The 14,252-nt window shown below is 47.3% G+C and overlaps 1 long non-coding RNA gene and 2 other non-coding genes across 5 annotated transcripts; 1 reads left to right on the forward strand and 2 right to left on the reverse strand.

Moving 5' to 3' along the window:
- Nucleotides 1–823: 823 nt before the first annotated feature.
- LOC139185855 (uncharacterized) lies at nucleotides 824–13,998 on the reverse strand. Of its 3 annotated transcripts, none has more exons than XR_011569448.1 (4): nucleotides 8,696–13,998; nucleotides 8,033–8,147; nucleotides 6,186–6,445; nucleotides 824–2,141 (listed from the first exon to the last, which is right to left on the reverse strand). It is a non-coding gene; the product is annotated as an uncharacterized lncRNA (long non-coding RNA). The 3 variants fall into 3 exon arrangements; XR_011569449.1 differs by lacking the exon at nucleotides 824–2,141 and having other exon boundaries at nucleotides 3,249–6,445; nucleotides 8,696–13,623; nucleotides 13,777–13,998; XR_011569447.1 differs by lacking the exon at nucleotides 824–2,141 and having other exon boundaries at nucleotides 3,249–6,445.
- TRNAW-CCA (transfer RNA tryptophan (anticodon CCA)) lies at nucleotides 6,598–6,670 on the forward strand. The gene has a single exon. It is a non-coding gene; the product is annotated as a tRNA-Trp (tRNA).
- TRNAR-UCU (transfer RNA arginine (anticodon UCU)) lies at nucleotides 13,656–13,746 on the reverse strand. Its single transcript is given in 2 exon segments — nucleotides 13,656–13,691; nucleotides 13,710–13,746. It is a non-coding gene; the product is annotated as a tRNA-Arg (tRNA).
- Nucleotides 13,999–14,252: the final 254 nt, after the last annotated feature.

Consider the following 14,252-nt stretch of genomic DNA (forward strand, 5'->3'; position numbering starts at 1 on the left):
GAGGTGGTACCATCACCTGTATTTCGAGGCAGTAGGAGTGGAGATAGGGCTGGAGTCAGGGACTGTCCGGAGACCTGGCTGGCACAGCCACCCCAGTGCCTCAGCCTTCCTCACACCCATCATGTACCCAGTCCAGCGCTCCCAGAGGTGGAGGGAGGGTTTGGGAGGCTGGAGGCCTACATTGAAACCATGGCCTTTTCAAGAGGGAAGCCTTGTCCTGAGCGCTTTGAATATCCACAGAGGAGCAGGTCAGGGCGAGCTCCCTGTACCTCATCCATCTTCGCAGTACAGGCCACCTTTCCAGACCTGCCAGCTGCTTCCCCGGGCCCCGAGCACCTCCACCCTGAGGTCTGGAAAAGTTGATGGTTGTGAGGGAAGGGCAGACCCTCAGATGGTCTCTGCCCAGCTAGCGAGCTCACCTGCTCCGGCCACTTGGTGCCTGGTGACCCCGGGCCTTCACGACCCTCAAGAGATTGGGCCCCCAGGTACCAGGGTGAGCTGGCGAGGGGGCCTGGTCTCCAGCTCACGGTGGGAAGAAAATGACAGTGGAATAGCTGCAACATCCTAAGCTCTTCCCGCAGCCCTGGAGACCCGGAATCTTCCCTCCTTCGTCCGAATAAACCACGGTGGTGGTCTTCCTACCTTTGAGAATACCACGTCCTAGGTCGTAACGTGGTCAGCTCCTTGTCATTCACACCAGTACTCAAACGTCACCTCCAAGGGGGCTTCCAGACCACCCTGTCTGAAACCGTCTCTTCGCCCTCATGCCCTCTCATCAAGGATTTTCTTTATGGTGCTCACCACACCCGGGGATAACCTCGTTTGTTAGAGCTGGGTGCTCCCAGAGAGCAGTGACCTTTCTCTTCACTGTTGGGAACCACTGCCTGGCTGGCAGTTGGGGCTTGCTGCTTCGTGGTTGGAGTAATGGTGCTGAGCACCCCGCCGGCAAGATCTCATTCAGTCCCCACAACAACCGCATTTTGCAGTGAGGGTCTCAGGTCTGGGGAGTACCCTAAGGTCACACACAACAGACTTTCCATGATTATGAGTGTTTTATTTTTCTGAGAGATTTGAAGATTTTCTGCTAAGTGGTTCATTTGTATGTTTTTATTAGTAACCAATGTGAAAAATGTTCTCAGTTGCCTATAATGTAAAATAATGGAAATTTCTTAGAAGTATAATCAGTGTTATCTTTTTTGAGCAGCAGTTTGGCAGTAACTATCAAAATTTTGAGTATGTAAAGCTTTTGAAATGATATAACTTGCCAATGGGATTTTACCTCTTGTTCAGTTGCTAAGTTGTGTCCAGCACTTTGGGACCCCATGGACTGCAGCACACCAGGCTTCCCTGTCCTTCACTGTGGCCAGGAGTTTGCTCAAATTCATGTCTATTGAGTCAGTGATGCTATCTAACTGTTTCATCCTCCACTTCCCCCTTCTCCTTTTGCCATTAGTCTTTCCCAGCATCAGGGTCTTTTTCTAATGAGTCGGCTCTTTGCATCAGGTGGCCAAAGTATTGGAGCTTCAGCTTTAGCACCAGTCCTTCCAATGAATATTCAGTGTTGATTTCCCTTAGGATTGACCGGTTTGATCTCCTTTCTGTCCAAGGGACTCTCAACAGTCTTTGCCAGCACTATAATTCAAAAGCATCCGCTCTTTGGCGCTCAGCCTTCTTTATGGTCCAACTCTCACATCCATACATGACTACTGGAAAAACCATAGTTTTGACTATAAGGACTTCTGTTGGCAGAGTGATATCTTTGCTTTTTAATATGCTGTCTAGGTTTGTCACAGACAAACCTTTCCTTCCAAGGAGCAAGTGTCTTTTAATTTCATGGCTCTAGTCACTGTCCACAGTGGTTTGTGAGTCCCAGAAAATAAAATCTCATTGCTTCCACTTTTCCCCCAACTGTTTGCTAAGAAGTGATGGGACCAGATGCCATGATCCTAGTTTTTTGAATGTTGAGTTTTAAGCCAGCTTTTTTCACTCTTCTCTTTGACCCTCATCAACAGGCTCTAGTTCCTCTTCGTTTTCTGCCATAAGGATGGTGTTATCTGCATATCTGAAGTTGTTTATATTTCTTCCAGCAATCTTGATTCCAGCTTCTGATTCATCCAGCCCAGCATTTTGAATGATGTACTCTGCATATAAGTTAAATAAACAGGAGGACAATATACAGCCTTGTTAGTAAATGAAGCAGAAGTATACGTTTTACTGTTCTCAAATTTGAAGCTTCCCAGGTGGTTCAGTGGTAAAGAATCCACTTGCCAATGCAGGAGACTTAAGAAACCCAGGTTTGCTCCCTGGCTTGGGAAGATCTCCTAGAGGAAGAAATGGCAACCCACTCCACTATTCTTGCCTGGAAAATCCCATGGACATAGGAGCCTGGCAGGCTACAGAGCTGGACGCGACTGAGCACTAGGGTCACACAGCTGGGGTGTGATGGAGCCTGTCCTGGGATGCGCAGGCCCTGCGTCCTCTCCCAATAGCCAAGGGGGAAGCTCCCTTTCCCTCCATCTGTGTTTGGGGGGCACAGGCTCTTAAGACAGATCTGGCCCTGTCACCAACCAGCCCTGCACCCTTGTAGTAATCACATCACCCTTCGAGCCTCTGTTTATCTCATCTGTAAAATGGGGAGAATACAGACTTATCCCACAACAGGACCATCGTGCAAGGGTAATGCTTTAGCACAGAGTAAGAATTTAGCATGTGGAAGCTGTTATTTCCCATGAAGGCTCTTCGATGCCTCCTCTAAAGTCACTGTGTCCACAGTCCAGCCACAGGTATTTTGCACACACTCCGAGTAGAAGGACTTAACACAGCTACAAGGCCCTAATGCCAATACAGCTGAACATCTATGGGGTAAGCACCTCTGCTGTGCAGAGGCCAAACTACTCCAGTCCCCAGTTCAGTTCAGTTCAGTCGCTGAGTCGTGTCCGACTCTTTGTGACGCCATGAATCGTAGCACTCCAGGCCTCCATGGCCATCACCAATTCCCAGAGTTCACTGAAACTCATGTCCATCAAGTCGGTGATACCATGAAGCCACCTCATCCTCTGTTGTCCCCTTCTCCTCCTGCCCCCAATCACTTGAGCATCAGAGTCTTTTCCAACGAGTGAACTCTTCCCATGAGGTGGCCAAAGTATTGGAGTTTCAGCTTTAGCATCATTCCTTCCAAAGAACACCCAGGGCTGATCTCCTTCAGAATGGACTGGTTGGATCTCCTTGCAGTCCAAGGGACTCTGAAGGGCCTTCTCCAATACCACAGTTCAAAAGCATCAATTCTTTGGCGCTCAGCCTTCTTCACAGTCCAACTCTCACATCCATACATGACCACAGGAAAAACCATAGCCTTGACTAGACGGACCTTTGTTGGCAAAGTAATGTCTCTGCTTTTGAATATGCTATCTAGGTTGGTCATAACTTTCCTTCCAAGGAGTAAGCGTCTTTTAATTTCATGGCTGCAGTCACCATCTGCAGTGATTTTGGAGCCCCCAAAAATAAAGTCTGACACTGTTTCCACTATTTCCCCATCTATTTCCCATGAAGTGATGGGACCAGATGCCATGATCTTCATTTTCTGAATGTTGAGCTTTAAGACAACTTTTTCACTCTCCACTTTCATTTTCATCAAGAGGCTTTTGAGTTCCTCTTCACTTTCTGCCATAAGGGTGGTGTCATCTGCATATCTGAGGTTATTGATATTTCTCCCGGCTATCTTGATTCCAGCTTGTGCTTCTTCCAGCTCAGCGTTTCTCATGATATACTCTGCATATAAGTTAAATAAGCAGGGTGACAATATGCAGCCTTGACGAACTCCTTTTCCTATTTGGAACCAGTCTGTGTTCCATGTCCAGTTCTAACTGTTGCTTCTGGACCTGCATACAAATTTCTCAAGAGCTGGTCAGATGGTCTGGTATGCCCATCTCTTTCAGAATTTTCCACAGTTTATTGTGATCCACACAGTCAAAGGCTTTGGCATAGTCAATAAAGCAGAAATAGATGCTTTTCTGGAACTCTCTTGCTTTTTCCATGATCCAGCGGATGTTGGCAATTTGATCTCTGGTTCCTCTGGCTTTTCTAAAACCAGCTTGAACATCAGGAAGTTCACGGTTCACGTATTGCTGAAGCGTGGCTTGGAGAATTTTGAGCATTACTTTACTAGCGTGTGAGATGAGTGCAATTGTGCGGTAGTTTGAGCATTCTTTGGCATTGCCTTTCTTTGGGATTGGAATGAAAACTGACCTTTTCCAGTCCTGTGGCCACTGCTGAGTTTTCCAAATTTGTTTCTACAATTTAAGTCTGAATTTGGCAATAAGGAGTTCATGATTTGAGCCACAATCAGATTCCGGTCTTGTTTTTGCTGACTGTATAGAGCTTCTCCATCTTTGGCTGCAAAGAATATAATCAATCTGATTTCGGTGTTGACCATCTGGTGATATCCATGTGTAGAGTCTTCTCTTGTGTTGTTGGAAGAGGGTGTTTGCTATGACCAGTGCATTTTCTTGGTAAAAATCTATTAGCCTTTGCCCTGCTTCATTCCGTATTCCAAGGCCAAATTTGCCTGTTACCCCAGGTGTTTCTTGACTTCCTACTTTTGCCTACCAGTCCCCTATAATGAAAAGGACATCTTTTGGGGGTGTTAGTTCTAAAAGGTCCTGTAGGTCTTCATAGAACCATTCAACTTCAGCTTCTTCAGCATTACTGGTTGGGGCATAAGCTTGGATTACCGTGATATTGAATGGTTTGCCTTGGAAACAAACAGAGATCATTCTGTCGTTTTTGAGATTGCATCCAAGTGAAAGAGGAGAGTGAAAAAGTTGGCTTAACGCTCAACATTCAGAAAACTAAGATCATGGCATCTGGTCCCATTACTTCATAGGAAATAGATGGAGAAACAGTGGAAACAGTGTCACACTTTATATTTTGGGGCTCCAAAATCACTGCAGATGGTGACTGCAGCCATGAAATTAAAAGACGCTTACTCCTTGGAAGAAAAGTTATGACCAACCTAGATAGCATATTGAAAAGCAGAGACATTACTTTGCCAGCAAAGGTCCGTCTAGTCAAGGCTATGGTTTTTCCAGTAGTCATGTATGGATGTGAGAGTTGGACTGTGAAGAAAGCTGAGTGCCAAAGAATTGATGCTTTTGAACTGTGGTGTTGGAGAAGACTCTTGAGAGTCCCTTGGACTGAAAGGAGATCCAACCAGTTCATTCTAAAGGAGATCAGCCCTGGGTGTTCTTTGGAAGGAATGATGCTGAAGCTGAAACTCCAGTACTTTGGCCACCTCATGTGACGAGTTGACTCATTGGAAAAGACTCTGATGCTGGGAGGGATTGGGGGCAGGAGGAGAAGGGGACAACAGAGGGTGAGATGGCTGGATGGCATCACCGACTCGTTGGACATGAGTTTGAGTGAACTCCGGGAGTTGGTGATGGACAGGGAGGCCTGGCGTGCTGCGATTCATGGGGTCACAAAGAGTCAGACACGACTGAGTGACTGAACTGAACTGAACTGCATTTCAGACTCTTCTGTTGACCATGATGGCTACTCCATTTCTTCTAAGGGATTCCTGCCCACAGTCGTAAATATAATGGTCATCTGAGTTAAATTCACCCATTCCAGTCCATTTTAGTTTGCTGATTCCTAGAATGTCGACATTCACTCTTGCCATCTCCTGTTTGACCACTTCCAATTTGCCTTGATTCATGGACCTGACATTCCAGGTTCCTATGCAATATTGCTCTTCACAGCATCGGACCTTGCTTCTATCAGCAGTCACATCCACAAGCCAGTATTGTTTTTGCTTTGGCTCCATCCCTTCATTCTTTCTGGAGTTATTTCTCCACTGATCTGTAGTATATTGGGCACCTACTGACCCGAGGAGTTCCTCTCCCAGTGTCCTATCATTTTGCCTTTTCATACTCTTCATGGGGTTCTCAAGGCAAGAATACTGAAGTGGTTTGCCATTCCCTTCTCCAGTGGACGACATTCTGTCAGACCTCTCCACCATGACCCGCCCGTCTTGGGTGGCCCCACAGGGCATGGCTTAGTTTCATTGAGTTAGACAAGACTGTGGTCCATGTGATCAGATTAACTAGTTTTCTGTGATTATGGTTTCAGTGTGTCTGCCCTCTGATGCCCTCTCGCAACACCTACCATCTTACCTGGGTTTCTCTTACCTTGGACGTGGGGTATCTCTTCACGGCTGCTCCAGCAATGTGCAGCCGCTGCTCCTTACCTTGGACGAGGGGTATCTCCTCACGGCCACCCCTCCTGACCTTCAACATGGAGTAGCTCCTCTTGGCCCTCCTGCGCCCGTGCACCCGCTGCTCCTTCGACATGGGGTTGCTCCTCTCGGCACCGCTCCTGACCTCGGACTCCAGCCCCCATGGGAGGTTTAATTCCTTCACATGAGTTCTGATGTCCATCTCTGTTAAGTCTGGAGATTTAAGTGCTGATGTTAGTTCCCCAGCGCAGGGCAGATGGGGGGCCATGTCAGTGAAAAGGAGCCCGCTGTGAGATCAGCCTCAGTTCAGCAGGTCTTTCAAACCACAGCATCCAGCTTGCCCTTCTTAAGAACCCCCCAGAACTTCCCTGGTGGTCCATTGGTTAAGACTCTGTGCTCCAAATGCAGGGGACCTGGATTCGATTCCCAGTCAGGGAACGAGATCCCACATGCCACAACTAAAGATCCTGTGTGTCGCCACTAAGTCCTGGCACAGTCTAAATAGATAAATAAATATTAAAAAAATAAAAACCATGAGTGGCTCTTCACTGCCCCAGTATAACCACCTCAGCCTAGCACACCAGGGTTTTTCCAGTTACTTCTCCCACTACGTGGCCCTCTTCTCCTCATGTAGCCTGGTGTACAATCCCACTAGTCTTCAATCATGTCATCAAGGCCTTCTAAGTGTTTGCCAAATGCCAGCATTAGGTAGTTAGACTAGGAAAAAGGAGTCCAGAATGGCGGTGGCTAAAAGACAAGAAAGGGAAGAGCCCGCGAAAATTGAACTAAGGAAGGTCTGAGGACCAGGGTGAGGACCTCAAGTAGAATAAACAGCACTTCTGGCTCGCCAATTTACATAGGGCAGGACCAGGGAGAGGAAAAAACATATAAAAAGAGGAGCCAAAGGGCCGAGGGTCTCTCTCCAGCACACGCTCTCTCTCTCTTCTCTTTGGGTCTTTTGGGTCAGCATGCCCTCATGCCTCAAGGATATATTTTCATTTTCTAAATAAAACTGCGCTGTAACACTGTCCGAGAGCTGTGACGCGCCGAGGGCTTTAACGTCTGTCGCTTCAAGTTTTTGTTGTGACAAGACAGAACCGAGGAAATTACACTCCCCTAACACCAGGGCTCCCTAGTCACTGAGACAGCCACACCCCAGCCTCATGGAATTGAGCAGCGGTGGCAGCTGAGGGCCTTGGACATGCCAGGCCTGTTCTGAGAGTTTGGCATGCATCATCTCACAGGATTCACACTCAGCCCAAGGCAGGAAATAGGTAGAGACCGTGAGGACTCTAGTGCCATCCTACTGACAAGGACACACGGGAGGCTCCAGGGTGAGAGGCGACTTATCCACAACCTTATCCACACCCAGATCCACAGGTGTAAACATGATCACTGCCACATCAACCCCTGAGGTCCTATGCAAAGTGGGCGAGTGAGAATTTGGAGGAAGAGGTGGTGGTGGTGACCAACACCCCTGCTCTCCTCCACCCTGGACACATTGGTGAAGCCAGAGCCGTACCTGGCCTGAGCGGGGTGATGCCAGGGGACCTAGAGGAACAAGACAGTCTGCCCTAAAGTGGCTTATAGCCTAGCTGGACACACCGAGGTGGGTACGTGGAGATTATTTCTTCTCTGAATAGGTTGTCCCTCACCACGTGCGGAATAGCTGGTCCGGAGGGCAACTCAGGTGTGTCTGACCAGAAAGCAAAGAAGCTACATCACAGTAACGTGTGTGTGGTGGGTGTTGACTGAAGTGCAGTGAGCACATGGTGAGGGACAGCCTTGTCTCATGCCTACCTGCGCTGGGAGGCTGGTTCTTTACCACTAGTGCCCCTGGGCCAGGGCCTCCAATTCAGTCTCTGTGTCATTCATTCAAGAAGCATTTATTTGAGCTTCTGTTATTCACTAAGACCTGTGGATACAATTAGAGGTAATCTTCAGGTATAGGTTTTGTATGTGCTTTGTGGTCAACAAGCCTGTAAGTTACAATAATAAAAATGTCAACTGCTAATTCAGATGCCCCCCGTGACGCTCCAAACCAACCCTCTGCAGTGAACACTATTAGCATGTCTTGATTTTTACATATAAGAAAAGGAAACTTTGAACGTTCAACTGAGAAGCTGACCCGGGTCTGCTGGATGCCAAAGCCTAGGGCCATAACCACTGCACCACACTGCCTCCCGAATGTCATACGCAAGGGGGAAGTGGTGCTTTTATATACCTTGGTCCCCCAAAAGGATGCACCCTATACTCTGAAAGAAATAGATCCAAGTACTTATCAGACCAAAATTTCATAAAAAAAAAAAAAAAAAACCTTGGCTATGCTGGGTCTCAGTTACAGCATGCAGGATATTCCTTGCAACATGCAAGATCTTTTAGCATGCAGGTTTTAGTTCCCTGACAAGTAATCGAACTCAGGCCCTCTACATCAGGCGCTTGGAGTCTTAGCCACTAACCTACCAGGAAGTTCAGTTCAGTTCAGTCGCTCAGTCGTGTCCAACTCTTTGCGACCCCATGAATCGCAGCACGCCAGGCCTCCCTGTCCATCACCAACTCCCGGAGTCCACGCAGACTCACGTCCATCGCGTCAGTGATGCCATCCAGCATCTCATCCTCTGTCGTCCCCTTCTCCTCCTGCCTACAATCCCTCCCAGCATCAGAGTCTTTTCCAGTGAGTCAACTCTTCGCATGAGGTGGCCAAAGTACTGGAGTTTCAGCTTTAGCATCATTCCTTCCAAAGAAATCCAGGGCTGATCTCCTTCAGAATGGACTGGTTGGATCTCCTTGCAGTCCAAGGGACTTTCAAGAGTCTTCTCCAACACCACAGTTCAAAAGCATCAATTCTTCAGCACTTAGCCTTCTTCACAGTCCAACTCTCACATCCATACATGACCACAGGAAAAACCATAGCCTTGACTAGGCGGACCTTTGTTGGCAAAGTGAAGTCTCTGCTTTTTAATATGCTATCTAGGTTGGTCATAACTTTTCTTCCAAGGAGTAAGCGTCTTTTAATTTCATGGCTGCAGTCACCATCTGCAGTGATTTTGGAGCCCCAAAAAATAAAGTCTGACACTATTTCCACTATTTCCCCATCTATTTCCCATGAAGTGATGGGACCAGATGCCATGATCTTCTTTTTCTGAATGTTGAGCTTTAAGACAACTTCTTCACTTTCCTCTTTCATTTTCATCAAGAGGCTTTTGAGTTCCTCTTCACTTTCTGCCATAAGGGTGGTGTCATCTGCATATCTGAGGTTATTGATATTTTTCCCAGCAATCTTGATTCCAGCTTGTGTTTCTTCCAGTCCAGCGTTTCTCATGATGTACTCTGCATAGAAGTTAAATAAGCAGGGTGACAATATACAGCCTTGACATACTCCTTTTCCTATTTGGAACCAGTCTGTTGTTCCATGTCCAGTTCTAATTGTTGCTTCCTGACCTGCATACAAATTTTTCAAGAGGCAGATCAGGTGGTCTGGTATTCCCATCTCTTTCAGAATTTTCCACAGTTTATTGTGATCCACACAGTCAAAGGCTTTGGCATAGTCAATAAAGCAGAAATAGATGTTTTTCTGGAACTCACTTGCTTTTTCCATGATCCAGCGGATGTTGGCAATTTGATCTCTGGTTCCTCTGGCTTTTCTAAAACCAGCTTGAACATCAGGAAGTTCACAGTTCACATATTGCTGAAGGTTGGCTTGTAGAATTTTGAGCATTACTTTACTAGCGTGTGAGATGAGTGCAATTGTGCGGTAGTTTGAGCATTCTTTGGCATTGCCTTTCTTTGGGATTGGAATGAAAACTCACCTTTTCCAGTCCTGTGGCCACTGCTGAGTTTTCCAAATTTGCTGGTATATTGAGTGCAGCACTTTCACAGCATCATCTTTCAGGATTTGGAATAGCTCAACTGGAATTCCATCACCTCCACTAGCTTTGTTCATAGTGATGCTTTCTAAGGCCCACTTGACTTCACATTCCAGGATGTCTGGCTCTAGGTCAGTGATCACACCATCGTGATTACCTGGGTCGTGAAGATCTTTTTTGTACAGTTCTTCTGTGTATTCTTGCCACCTCTTCTTAATATCTTCTGCTTCTGTTAGGTCCATACCATTTCTGTCCTTTATCGAGCCCAACTTTGCATGAAATGTTCCCTTGGTATCTCTAATTTTCTTGAAGAGATCTCTAGTCTTTCCCATTCTGTTGTTTTCCTCTATTTCTTTGCATTGATCGCTGAAGAAGGCTGTCTTATCTCTCCTTGCTATTCTTTGGAACTCTGCATTCAGATGCTTATATCTTTCCTTTTCTCCTTTGCTTTTCACTTTTATTTTCACAGCTATTTGTCAGGCCTCCCCAGACAGCCATTTTGTATTTTTGCATTTCTTTTCCATGGGGATGGTCTTGATCCCTGTCTCCTGTACAATGTCACCAACCTCTGTCCATAGTTCATCAGGCACTCTATCTATCAGATCTAGGCCCTTAAATCTATTTCTCACTTCCACTGTATAATCATAAGGGATTTGATTTAGGTCATACCTGAATGGTCTAGTGGTTTTCCCTACTTTCTTCAATTTAAGCCTGAATTTGGCAATAAGGAGTTCATGATCTGAGCCACAGTCAGCTCCTGGTCTTATTTTTGCTGACTGTATAAGAGCTTCTCCATCTTTGGCTGCAAAGAATATAATCAATCTGATGTCGGTGTTGACCATCTGGTGATGTCCATGTGTAGAGTCTTCTCTTGGGTTGTTGGAAGAGGGTGTTTGTTATGACCAGTGCATTTTCTTGGCAAAACTCTCTTAGTCTTTGCCCTGCTTCATTCCATATTCCAAGGCCAAATTTGCCTGTTACTCCAAGTGTTTCTTGACTTCCTACTTTTGCATTCCAGTCCCTTATAATGAAAAGGACATCTTTTTTGGGTGTTAGTTCTAAAAGGTCTTGTAGGTCTTCATAGAACCGTTCAACTTCAGCTTCTTCAGCTTTACTGATTGGGGCATAGACTTGGATTACTGTGATATTGAATGGTTTGCCTTAGAAACGAACAGAGATCATTCTGTTATTTTTGAGATTGCATCCAAGTACTGCATTTCCAAATTTCATTTCTAGTTTCTATAAACAGGCTCTGAAAATTGTCCCTCCTCACTTTTAAGGACTTGGACTGAATTAAGGGATTAAGGAGGGATCTATCTTTTTTAAGTTAAAAAAAAAAAAACTTTAGTTATTTTTAATTGAAGGATAATTGCTTTACAGTATTGTGTTGATTTCTGACAAACATCACCATGAATCAGCCATAGGTATACATGTGTCCCCTTCCTCTGGAACCTCGCTCTGGATTAAGGGATCTATTTAACGACAAGTGGCAATTGTGGATGCCCAACATGTTTCATTATCAAGGAGCCCAGTTTTGAGAGGTCCAGAGTGACACAGGGCAGGGAACTTGGCAGGGGGCCCAGGGCTGGGCAGGTGCCACGACAAATGTGGTCATACTCTTCAGGGGCCAAAGATTTATAGAGGTCTCCAGGTCCGTGCCCTTTGTACTTACTACCAAGTATGCCAGGTTGCTTTCAAGGTAGTTAGTTCAGTCAGTTCAGTCACTCAGTCGTGTCCAACTCTTTGCGACCCCATGAATCTCAGCACACCAGGCCTCCCTGTCCATCACCAACTCCCGGAGTCCATGCAGACTCACGTCCATCGAGTCAGTGATGGCATCCAGCCATCTCATCCTCTGTCGTCCCCTTCTCCTCCTGCCCACAATCCCTCCCAGCATCAGAGTCTTTTCCAGTGAGTCAACTCTTCACATGAGGTGGCCAAAGTACTGGAGTTTCAGCTTTAGCATCATTCCCTCCAAAGAAATCCCAGGGCTGATCTCCTTCAGAATGGACTGGTTGGATCTCCTTGCAGTCCAAGGGACTCTCAAGAGTCTTCTCCAACACCACAGTTCAAAAGCATCAATTCTTTGGCGCTCAGCTTTCTTCACAGTCCAACTGTCACATCCATACGTGACCACTGGAAAAACCATAGCCTTGACTAGGCGGACCTTTGTTGGCAAAGTAGTGTCTCTGCTTTTGAATATGCTGTCTAGGTTGGTCATAACTTTTCTTCCAAAGAGTAAGCGTCTTTTAATTTCATGGCTGCAGTCACCATCTGCAGTGATTTTGGAACCCAAAAAAGTAAAGTCTGACACTGTTTCCCCATCTATTTCCCATGAAATGATGGGACCAGATGCCATGATCTTCATTTTCTGAATGTTGAGCTTTAAGACAACTTTTTCACTTTCCTCTTTCATTTTCATCAAGAGGCTTTTGAGTTCCTCTTCACTTTCTGTCATAAGGGTGGTGTCATCTGCATATGTGAGGTTATTGATATTTCTCCCAGCAATCTTGATTCCAGCTTGTGCTTCTTCCAGCCCAGCATTTCTCATGATATACTCTGCATAGAAGTTAAATAAGCAGGGTGACAATATACAGCCTTGACGTACTCCTTTTCCTATTTGGAACCAGTCTGTTGTTCCATATCCAGTTCTAACTGTTGCTTCCTGACCTGGATACAAGTTTCTCAAGAGGCAGGTCAGGTGCTCTGGTATTCCCATCTCTTTCAGAATGTTTCACGGTTTATTGTGATCCACACAGTCAAAGGCTTTGGCATAGTCAATAAAGCAGAAATAGATGTTTTTCTGGAACTCACTTGCTTTTTCCATGATCCAGCGGATGTTGGCAATTTGATCTCTGGTTCCTCTGCCTTTTCTAAAACCAGCTTGAACATCTGGAAGTTCACGGTACACATTGCTGAAGTCTGGCTTGGAGAATTTTGAGCATTACTTTACTAGCGTGTGAGATGGGTGCAATTGTGCAGTAGTTGAGCATTCTTTGGCATTACCTTTCTTTGGGATTGGAATGAAAACTCCTTTTCCAGTTCTGTGGGCACTGCTGAGTTTTCCAAATTTGCTGGCATATTGAGTGCTTCGGGTAGCAAGGACAGCAAAGGGTTCCTACACAGCACTCCGGGCGCCAAGTCTATTACCGTCCCAGAAGCACTGGCGCTAGCCTGAGGTCTGCAGAAGCGTGGGGGGTTTTCTGAACCTTATGGCACTCAGTTTAGTCCACTTCAATCGCTCAGTCGTGTCCGACTCTTTGCGACCCCATGGACGGCAGCACGCCAGGCCTCCCTGGCCATCACTACCTCTCGGAGTTTACTGAAACTCATGTCCATCGAGTTGGTGATGCCATCCAACAATCTCATCCTCTGTCATCCCCTTCTCCTCCCGCCTTCAATCTTTCCCAGGATCAGGGTCTTTTCAAATGAGTCATTTCTTTGCATCAGATGGCCAAAGTATTGGAGTTTTTCAGCTTCAGCATCAGTCCTTCCTTCTTATGGCACTGGAGGCCACAAAATATCCTAATGGAAGTGAGGAAAGAGCCGTCAAAATTCGACTCTGGTGGGACTCGAACCCACAACCTTTGAATAACCACACCCAGGCCAGCTAGAAGTCCAATGCGCTATCCATTGCGCCACAGAGCCGGTTGCTCGCCCTCCCCCGCGCCGGCATACCTCTGCCTGAAAACCCGCCCTTATTAGCGCCCTGCGAGGTGTGGCGCCGGGCCTTTGCCGAACTCTTTGTCAGTGTCTGGGTGCGGATTCCCGGAATCCCCGCCAGTGGTGCGTTGCGGGGGGGGGGGGGGGGGGGCGTGTTTCCCCCCGCTCGTCCGGGCGCCCACGAGTTGGGGGGAGTTGGGGTCCAGAAGAGCCCTTCTGTCTCCTCCCGGCCTGGCGGGGGCGCGCGGCGCGCGAACTACAATCCCCAGCGTGCGGCGCGGCACCCTGCCCGAGGCCGTCGCGCGCGTAGGGGGCGGGCTGAATCCGGCGGAGCCGGGCTCTCAGAGGCTGCGCGGCACCGGCCGGTTCTGCAGCTCGCTCGCTCGTGGGCAAGGCGCCGGAGGAGGTGTTGCCGGCCGGCACAGCCGGTTTGGATGGCGGGAGGCGGGCGGGGGAGGAGCGCCGCGGGCGGGCGGGGCCGGGCGGCGGGC

Source organism: Bos indicus, chromosome 11, assembly GCF_029378745.1.
Source record: "Bos indicus isolate NIAB-ARS_2022 breed Sahiwal x Tharparkar chromosome 11, NIAB-ARS_B.indTharparkar_mat_pri_1.0, whole genome shotgun sequence".
Taxonomy (NCBI): domain Eukaryota; kingdom Metazoa; phylum Chordata; class Mammalia; order Artiodactyla; family Bovidae; genus Bos; species Bos indicus.